This window comes from Oryctolagus cuniculus, chromosome 4 (assembly GCF_051225735.1).
Source record: "Oryctolagus cuniculus isolate XC-2025 breed Fujian yellow rabbit chromosome 4, ASM5122573v1, whole genome shotgun sequence".
NCBI lineage: Eukaryota > Metazoa > Chordata > Mammalia > Lagomorpha > Leporidae > Oryctolagus > Oryctolagus cuniculus.
The window spans coordinates 13,185,794-13,195,000 of NC_142870.1; the positions used below are offsets into that span (position 1 = coordinate 13,185,794).

The 9,207-nt window shown below is 50.8% G+C and overlaps 1 long non-coding RNA gene across 1 annotated transcript; it reads left to right on the forward strand.

Moving 5' to 3' along the window:
• The first annotated feature begins 3 nt into the window (after nucleotides 1-3).
• On the forward strand, nucleotides 4-8,656 carry LOC149126912 (uncharacterized). The gene is made up of 2 exons (XR_016233053.1): nucleotides 4-164; nucleotides 8,439-8,656. It is a non-coding gene; the product is annotated as an uncharacterized LOC149126912 (long non-coding RNA).
• The last annotated feature ends 551 nt before the right edge of the window (nucleotides 8,657-9,207 follow it).

Sequence of the window (9,207 nt, forward strand, 5' to 3'; positions counted from 1 at the left end):
CTCGGGGCGCGAGTGGCCTGGGATGACCGGGGGCGGGGCGAGGCCGCGCGTGAGGAAGCCGCCGGGACCCTGAGGGGGAACCCGGCTCTCGGACCCGAGTGGTGTGGCCGACGGTGGCGGTGGCCCGAACCGGGAGACCGAGGAGTACGTGTTATGCCGAGAAGGTCTGAAGTCGCTCCGTCTAGAGACGTTAGCAACAGCGGCTGGCGCTGTGGCGTAGCAGGTTAAGCTGTGGCCTGCGGCGCCCCTGGGAGTCCCGGCTGCTCCGCTTCCGATCCAGCTCCCTGCTGATGCGGCTGGGAAAAGCAGCAGAGGGTGGCCCCAGTGCCTGGGCCCCTGCACCCCTGTGGGAGACCCGGAAGAAGCTCCTGGCCCCTGGCTGCGGCCTGGCCCAGTACTGGCCATGGCGGCCATCTGGGGGAGTGAACCAGCGGATGGGAGAATTCTGTGTCTCTCCCTCTCTCTTACGCATGACTTTCAAATACATAAATCAAAAAAAGAAAAAAAAAGGAAATTGGATTAACTTAAGTGGATGCTTTCTGTAGTTTCCTTTTTTTTAAAATCTTGGGTTTTTTTTTCTTTTTAAGATTTATTTATTTGAAAGACAGGGTTAGAGAGAGGTAGAGCCAGAGAGAGAGCGAGCGAGAGCGACGTCTTCCATCCGCTGGTTCACTCCCCAAATGACCGTAATGGCCAGAGCTGGGCTGATTTGAAGCCAGGAGCCAGGAGTTTCCTCAGGGTCTCCCATGCGGGTGCAGGGGCCCAAGGCCATGAGCCATCTTCCACTGCTTTCCCAGGCCATAGCAGAGAGCTGGATCAGATGTGGAGCAGCCGGGACTGGAACCGGCACCTAAGAGATGGCGGCCTTGCAGGCCGGAGCTTTAACCCACTGTGCCACAGCGCTGGCCCCTGTAGTTTCTGGTTTTTGTCTGTTTTTAGTTGTTGTTGTTTTTTTTTTTAAGGTATACTTATTTATTTGGAAGAATGAGTGATCTGCTGGCTCACCACCCAGGTAACCACCCAGGGACTCCGTCGGGGTCTCCCTCATGGGTGGCAGGGTCCCAAGCCCCTGGGCCCTCCTCTGCACTTCCCCAGTGCGTTAGCAGGGAGCTGGGTAGAAGGGAAGCAGCCTGGACTTGAGCCGGCGCCCCCTTGTTTGTGGTTTTGTCGTGGTCAGTACAGCCTGACCTGGTTCATAGTGCCTCTGGCGTGGTTAGAATTCTGCATTCTTAGTTGCCATGATGGCAGGACCACACAACCTTAAAGACAACAAAATGACATCTGTTTGGCTTCCACATAGCTCCCCTGTTTCCTTCCATCTGGCTAAGGCCACATCACACAGGCAAAGGGTAGATGATTAAATGACCTAACAGCGCCTGCATTCAGTAGGAGAGGTAAATAGTACATACACTTTTCATGCAAAGTGTTCCAGAAGCATGAAGCGAGGAGAGGAGACCAGTGTTGTGGGACAGCAGGTTAGGCCGCAGCCTGCCACGCCAGCATGCTCTATCTGAGCGCTTGTTAGAGTCCAGGCTGCTGTACTTTGTGTCCAGCTCCCTGCTAATGTGTCTGGGAAAGCAGCAGAGGAGGGCCCCATTACCTGGGCTCCTGCCAGCAACGCGGGAGACCCGGATGGAGTTCTTCGCTCCTGGCTTCTGTCTGGTTCAGCCTCGGCCACTGCAGCCATTTAGGGAGTGAACCAGCAGCTAGAAGATCTCTATTTCTCTTTCTCCTCCTTGTCACTCTGCCTTTCAAATAAATGCTTAAAAAAAAAAAAAAAAAAGCAAGCAGAAACTAGTTTGTTTAAGAATCAACATATGTTTACTTGTGCGCTTAAAATGTTTATATAGGAGACTCTGGGTACTTCACAGGAGTGTGAATTAAACTTTTACTAGTGTTCTTCTCTTAGAATTTCACATGGTGGAAATATGTGCAACAATATGGCTTGGATTTTCTAAGAATAAGAATCTTCCCCATCTGGGCCAGCGTTGTAGCAGCACAGGAGCTGAGCTACGGCCTGCGATGTGGAAATCCCATATAGGAGCCAACTCAGTCCCAGCTGCTCCACTTCCCATCCAGGTACCCTGCTGATGTCCCTGAGAAAGGGAGCTGGATCAGAAGTGGAGCAGCTGGGACACGAATCGGCGCCCACGTGGGATGCTGGCATTGCAGACGATGGTTTAACCTCCTGCGCCATTTGCCAGCTCCGGGATTTACTTTTTTTTTTTTTTTTAAGATGTATTTATTTATTTGGAGGCAGAGTTACAGACAGAGGGAGAAACAGAGAGAGGTCCTCCATCTGCTGACTCACTCCCCAAATGGTTGCAACAGCTGGAGCTGGGCCCGTCTGAAGCCAGGAGCTTCTTCCAGGTCTCCCATGTGGGAGCAGGGGCCCAAGCATTTGGGCCATCCGCCGCTGCTCTCCCAGGCCATTAGCAGAGAGCTGGATCGGAAAAGGAGCAGCCAGGACTGGAACAGGTGCTCATGTGGGACGCTGCCGCTGTAGGCAGAGGTTTAACCTACCACGCCACAGTGCTGGCCCCAGGATTTACTTTTGAGCCAGACAAAATCCTGAGGCCTAATTTCAGCCCGCCGTGAAAGAACCAAGAACAGGCTGCTCCAGCCATGTTTGGGGTACACTTCTGTGCATTTGTTTTATTTATTTAGACTGTTGGACTCTCCACTAGAGAAACACGATTTGCATATTTTGTCATCCTCTAGAAAGTGTGCATGTTTGTAATTTTGCCTGTGGTTCTTTCTGGTGTTCTGCAGGTGCCTGGAACATGCTAGGCCCTTGCATAAGCACACAAATGCCTGCCAAAAGGCCTTTGCCCTGGGCCGAAGGTTCTTAGGGTTCAAGGAAGTTCGAGAGGGAGATTTCGGTTCATTGTAAACGTGCCAGGAGAGCAGCCCGCGCGGATACAGAGCAGGGTAGCAAGTCCCTCCTATGTTGAAACATTCAGACCAAGCTGGGCCGCCTAGTGCTAGGGTCCCCAAGAGGCTTTACGGCCTGCAGGATCCCAGGTGCTTTCTTGGTCTGCCCTCATCCCTGGCCAAGGAGGTCCCTGGCCTTGCCCAGCACGCTTCAAATAGTGCTTCTCCGTCCTTTCTGACACAGCACAGCCAGATTCCCACCCAGAACCTTGCCTCTGCTCCAAGACCACGGTCAAGGAATGTAGCTCTGAGATATTTCACAGTGCAGTGGCTCTTAGTGTCCGTGGGGGCTTGGGTCCAGGACCCTGCTGATAGAAAATTCCATGCATGAAATATAAATACAAAATACTTACAAATACAACATTACTTAAATATTATAGTACTAATAATATGCTATTACTTTAATACTAAAATAAATGTATTTATTATTTTTTAATTAATTTATTTATTTGAAAGATTTACAGAAAGAGAGGAGGAACAGAGAGAAATCTTCCATCACTGGTTCACTTCCCAGATGGCTACAACAGCCAGGCTGGGCCAGGCCAGAGCCAGGAGCCAGAAGCCTCCTCTGGGTCTCCCACATGAGTGCAGGGGCCCAAGCACTTGGGCATCCTCTGCTGCTTTCCCAGAAGTATTAGCAGGGAACTGGATTGGAAGTGGAGCAGCCAGGACTCATTGAACCAGCTCCCATATGGGATGCTGGCACTGCAGGCAGCAGCTTAACCTGCTGTGCCACAGTGCTGGTCCCAATAAATATATTAATATAAAATGCCGTAGAATTTGTCCATAACTTTTAGATCATCTCTACATTACTCAGAATACCTAATAAACTGTCCATGCTATGTAAGCTGTTGTTACACTGTATATTGTATAAGGGGTAGAAAAGTCCATTTGTGTTCGTTTCGGATACATTTTTCTTTCCTGAATTTTTTCCATCGGGAAGTCCGTGGCTGTGAATCCACAGATTGTGTCCTCCTGGTGCAGGGGACATGGCCTCAGCACTGCTGTTTTGTGCCGGATAGCTGCTTGTGGCGGAGGCTGTCCTGTACATGGGCTGTCTCATAGCTTGCTTGGTGTCTCCCTGAACATGCAGTAGCACCCTTCCCCATGCCCCCCAAGCCCTGACAACCAAAATTGCCTCCAGACATTGCTGTCACCGCCGAATTGAGAACTGCTCTTGTAGGACCCCAGGATTCCCTGCCCAAAAGGCCCTGAACCTGAATGGGCCAACCAGGAACTGTGCCCTGCGGTCACATAGGTAGGCTTGCCCCCAGGCTCCTCCCCAGTGTGCCAGGGGGCCAGCGCCAAGGAAAAGGGACAAGGCCAGGGGCAGGCAGCCACCTCCCCCACGAAACTCAAAGTCCAAGAGTTCCAAATCTCAACCTGCCTTCTGGGACTTGGTGGATGTGTATTTGTGAAAGCAGGAAGCTAGAGTCTGCTTTATTTAACTGTGTTATCTAGATTTGTGACATCTAAATGCCTGAGGTCTGAGGGCCTCTGTGCTCTTGTCTCAGCCTTGCCAATGTCAGGGTGGGTTATTTAGTCCAACCGTGATGTTGCGTGATCCTGTGTCCTTGGGGTGCACCTGCTCCGTAATCCAGCCACAGAGTCCTTGTATTTCAAGCTGTGATATCAGTGACCAGAGCACTCAGAAATGTGCTTCTGAGACGTTCGCTCTTGGGGCCCACGTTGTGGTACAGTGGGTTAAGCCGCTGCCTGTGATGCCAGCATCCCACATCCAAACACCAGATCAAGTCCCAGCAACTCCACTTTGGATCCCTCTCCCTGCTAACGTGCCTGGGAAAGCAGCAGAGGATGATCCAAGTCCTTGGGGCCCTGTTACCCACACAGGGGACCCAGACGGAGTTCCAGGCAGGTTTGAGCCCGGTCCAGCCTCAGCTATTGTGGCCATTTGAGGAGTGAACCAGTGGATGGAAGACCTCTTTCTCTATGTCTTTCCCTCTCTTTCTGTCACTCTGCCTTTCAAATAAATAAAATAATTTTTAATAAAAAATATTTCTAAACCACCTAATCACTTCTTAAAGACCACACCTCCCAGCATCACTACAATGGCAATCAAATCTCAGTGTGGGAGTGGGCATTTGGCAAATCAAAGTGCCTGGGTTCCAGTCCCAGCTCCGCTCCCACTTCCAGCTTCCTGCCGATGTGACACTGGGAAGCATCAGGTGATGGCTCAAGTAGCAGGGCCTTAAACTTGTGTATATGTTTTTAAAAGATTTATTTTATTTATCTGAAAGACTTACAGAGAGAGGCAGAGACAGAGAGAGAGAGGTCTTCCATCCGCTGGTTCCCTCCCCAAATGGCCACAACGGCCTGAGCTGAACCTATGTGAAGCCAGGAGCCAGGAGCTTCTTCCAGACCTCCCATGTGGGTGCAGGGCCCCCAGCACTTTGGCCATCCTCTGCTGCTTTCCCAGGAGTATCAGCAAGGAGCTGGATTGGATGTGGAACAGCTAGAACTCGAACTGGTGCCCAAATGGGATGCTGGTACTGCAGGCCAGGGCTTTAAGCCACTGCACCACAGCGCCAGCCCCTGAACTTGTGTATATTTTTAATACATGCATTACATTGCTGTAAGATACCTAAGAAATGGACGGCTTACCTTGGCACTTTGCATCACATGAGCAAAATGAGCCTTTGTTTGGATGAGCAACTGTAACCACGTTTCTGTTAGACCTGGTCAGGAGCAGTTCCTCGCTGAGAGACCAGAAGCCCCACAGGAGGTTTAGCAGGGACAGGTTTGCTCCTGTGTACCTGCAAGAGTGGTAGATTGGGAGGGAGTGGGCGGAGCCGGAAGGAGAGGCCATGTGGGAGACAAGGTAAGGGCCTTGCCTGAGACTGTCACCGCAGGGAAGAGAAGGGAGAATGGACAGAACCCCACACTCTAGATGTGCAGGGTGAAAGAGGAGGCCAAGGGCAGCCCCCAGGCTTCTGGCTTAGGTGACCCGGTGGACTCCGGTGCGATTCACCAGGAGAAGCAGGAACAAGGAGCTGAGTTCAGGACACACAGCATCTGGGGCTCCCAAGGAACCTGGGAGGGTGCAGCAGATACAGACCTGAACCTCAGGCTCATTCCTGCATCTGAGCTCCGTGCTAAACTTCACATACATGCCATTCAGATTCGTAACAGAAAGGTCGTTCTCTGTTCCCTTTAAGGGACACAGCTTTTGTTGTGGTCCTCTACCACGTTGGGTGGGCGGGGGCCTCACCAGCCATGTCACCCTGAGTCTGTGTGGTGCAAACTATCCCGTTACAGCGGTGAGTCATCAACTTTACTGTACATCAGAATCCACCCCGCAGGCTTGTTAAAACACAAATTGCTTCCTCAACATCAGTAGTCATCAGGGAGGTGTGTATCCAAACCACAGTGAGATACCACTTCACACCTGTTAGGATGGCTACTCTCAGAAAGCTAAGACATAACAAGCGTTGGCAAGGATGGAGAAATACAGGAAACTTTGTACACCATTGGTGGGAATATACACGCAGCCATGATGGAGAGCCACCACAGAACCCCATAACCCCTCTGCTGGTGTGCACCCAAAGGAAATGGTATCAGCACTTCGTAGAGATGTCTGCACTCTTATGTCCATTGTAGCATAGTTCACAGCAGCCAAGACGTGCAAACGATGGAAGTATCCACGGACAGATGAATGGGTAAAGAAATTGTGGCATATACCTCTTCCAGGCCAGCTCTCTGCTGTGGCCCGGGAGTGCAGTGGAGGATGGTCCAAGTGCTTGGGCCCTGCACCCCATGGGAGACCAGGATAAGTACCTGGCTCCTGCCATTGGATCAGCGCGGTGCGCCGGCTGCAGCGCGCCAGCCGCGGCAGCCATTGGAGGGTGAACCAATGGCAAAAGAAGACCTTTCTCTCTGTCTCTCTCTCTCACTCTCACTGTCCACTCTGCCTGTCAAAAAAAAAAAAAAAAAAAAAAAAAAGAAAGAAAGAAAAGAAAAGAAAAGAAAAAGAAAAAGAAAAAGAAAAAGAAATTGTGGCATATAGGAGTCCGCTTCAAAAAGTTCACGGGCTGGCACTGTGGCACAGCAGGTGAAGCCACGCATGTGATGCCAGCATCCCGTATGAGCGCCGATTCAAGTCCTGGCTGCTCCACTTCTGATCCAGCTCCCTGCCAATGTCCCTAGGAAAGTAGTAGAAGATGACCTGAGTACTTGGGACCCTGCCACCATGTGGGAGACCCAGATGGAGTTCCAGCCTCCTGCTTCGACCTGGCCCAGCCCCCAGCTATTGGAGGCATTTGGAGAGTGAACCAATAGATGGAAGATCCTCTCTCTCTCTCTTTTTCCATCTCTCCTTCTATCTCTGTAACTACCTTTCAAATAAATAAATAAATCTCTTTTTTTTTTTTTTTTTTTGACAGGCAGAGTGGACAGTGAGAGAGAGAGACAGAGAGAAAGGTCTTCCTTTGCCGTTGGTTCACCCTCCAATGGCCGCCGCGGCCGGCGCGCTGCGGCCGGCGCACCGCGCTGATCCGATGACAGGAGCCAGGAGCCAGGTGCTTTTCCTGGTCTCCCATGGGGTGCAGGACCCAAGCACCTGGGCCATCCTCCACTGCACTCCCTGGCCACAGCAGAGGGCTGGCCTGGAAGAGGGGCAACCAGGACAGAATCCGGCGCCCCGACCGGGACTAGAACCCGGTGTGCCGGCGCCACTAGGCAGAGGATTAGCCTAGTGAGCCGCGGCGCCAGCCTAAATAAATCTCTTTTTAAAAAATGTTCATGGAAAGTATAATTAAAACTGCTTATTTTGTGCAAAAAGCTTTTGAAATCCATGCATGTTTTTCTTTTTTTTTCTTTTAAGATTTATCCTTTTATTTTTTAAGAGTTACAGAAAGAGAAAGAGAGATACAGAGAGAGGGAATCTCCCATCCACTGATTCACTCCCCTAGATGGCCCAACAGCCAGGGCTGGGTCAGGCAGAAGCCCTGAGCCAGGAGCTTCATCCAGGTCTCCCAAGTGGGTGTCAGGAGCCCAAGTACTTGGGCCATCTTCTGCTGCTTTTCCCAGGCCATTAGCAGGGGGCTCGATCAGAAATAGGACAGTCAGGACACTAACTGGTGTACATATGGGATGCCAGCATTATAATTGGCCATAATGGCTGACGCTGAGCCTATCTGAAGCCAGGAGCTTCCTCCAAGTCTTCCCATGCGAGTGCAGGAGCCCAAGGACTTGGGCCATCTTCCACTGCTTTCCCAGGCCACAGCAGAGAGCTGGATAGGAGGTGGAGCAGCCGGATCTCGAACCAGTGCCCAAATGGGATGACAGCACTGCAGGTGGTGGCTTTACCTGACACATTTTTAATAATATTCATTTTCTGTGAACCTTCCGAAGACCCTCATATACACAGATTTCAAAATATTTTTGTGGGGGCGGAGCTGTGGTGTGGTGGGCTAAGCCTCTGCCTGTGGTGCTGGCATCCCATATGGGTGCCACTTTGTGACCCAGCTGTTGCACTTCCTATCCAGCTCTCTGCTATGGCCTGGGAAAACAGTGGAAGATGGCCCAAGTGCTTGGGCCCCTGCACCCGCGTGGGTGACTCAGAAGAAGCTCCTGGCTCCTGGCTTTGGATCAGCTCAGCTCCGGTTATTGCAGCTATTTGAGGAGTGAACCAGCAGATGGAAGACGTTTCTCTCTCTCTGTGTCTAACTCTACCTCTCAAATAAATAAATAAAATCTTAAAAAATATATTTTTGTATCAAACTTATTTTTAAGTCCATTTTGCACCAACTTTTTGAAGTACCTCATATATGCAGTGGATATTATTCAGCCTAGAAAAGGAGCTATTGCCATTTGCAACAACATGCATGAACTTGAAGAACACTATGCTAAGAAAATGAGCCAGACCCAGCAGACAAAATGTGGCATGATATTACTTAAATGTGGAGCCTAAAAAAACAAAGTTGCATCCATGGAAACTGAGTAGAATGGTGGGTATTGGGGGTGAGAGGGAGGACAGAAGGAAAGGAGGAGCTATAGGTAAAAGGATGCAAAGCTACAATTACATAAAATGAATGGGTCTGGAGATCTAAAGCACAGCAGAACTATAATTAATAATAATGGACTGCAGCTCTCTGCTGTGGCCTGGGAAAGCAGTGGAAGATGGCCCAAGTCCTTGGGCCCCTGCACCCACATGGGAGACCTGGAAGAAGCTCCTGGCTCCTGGCTTCAGATCAGCGCAGCTCCGGCTGTTGCGGCCATTTGGGGAGTGAACCAATGGAAGGAAGAACTTTCTCT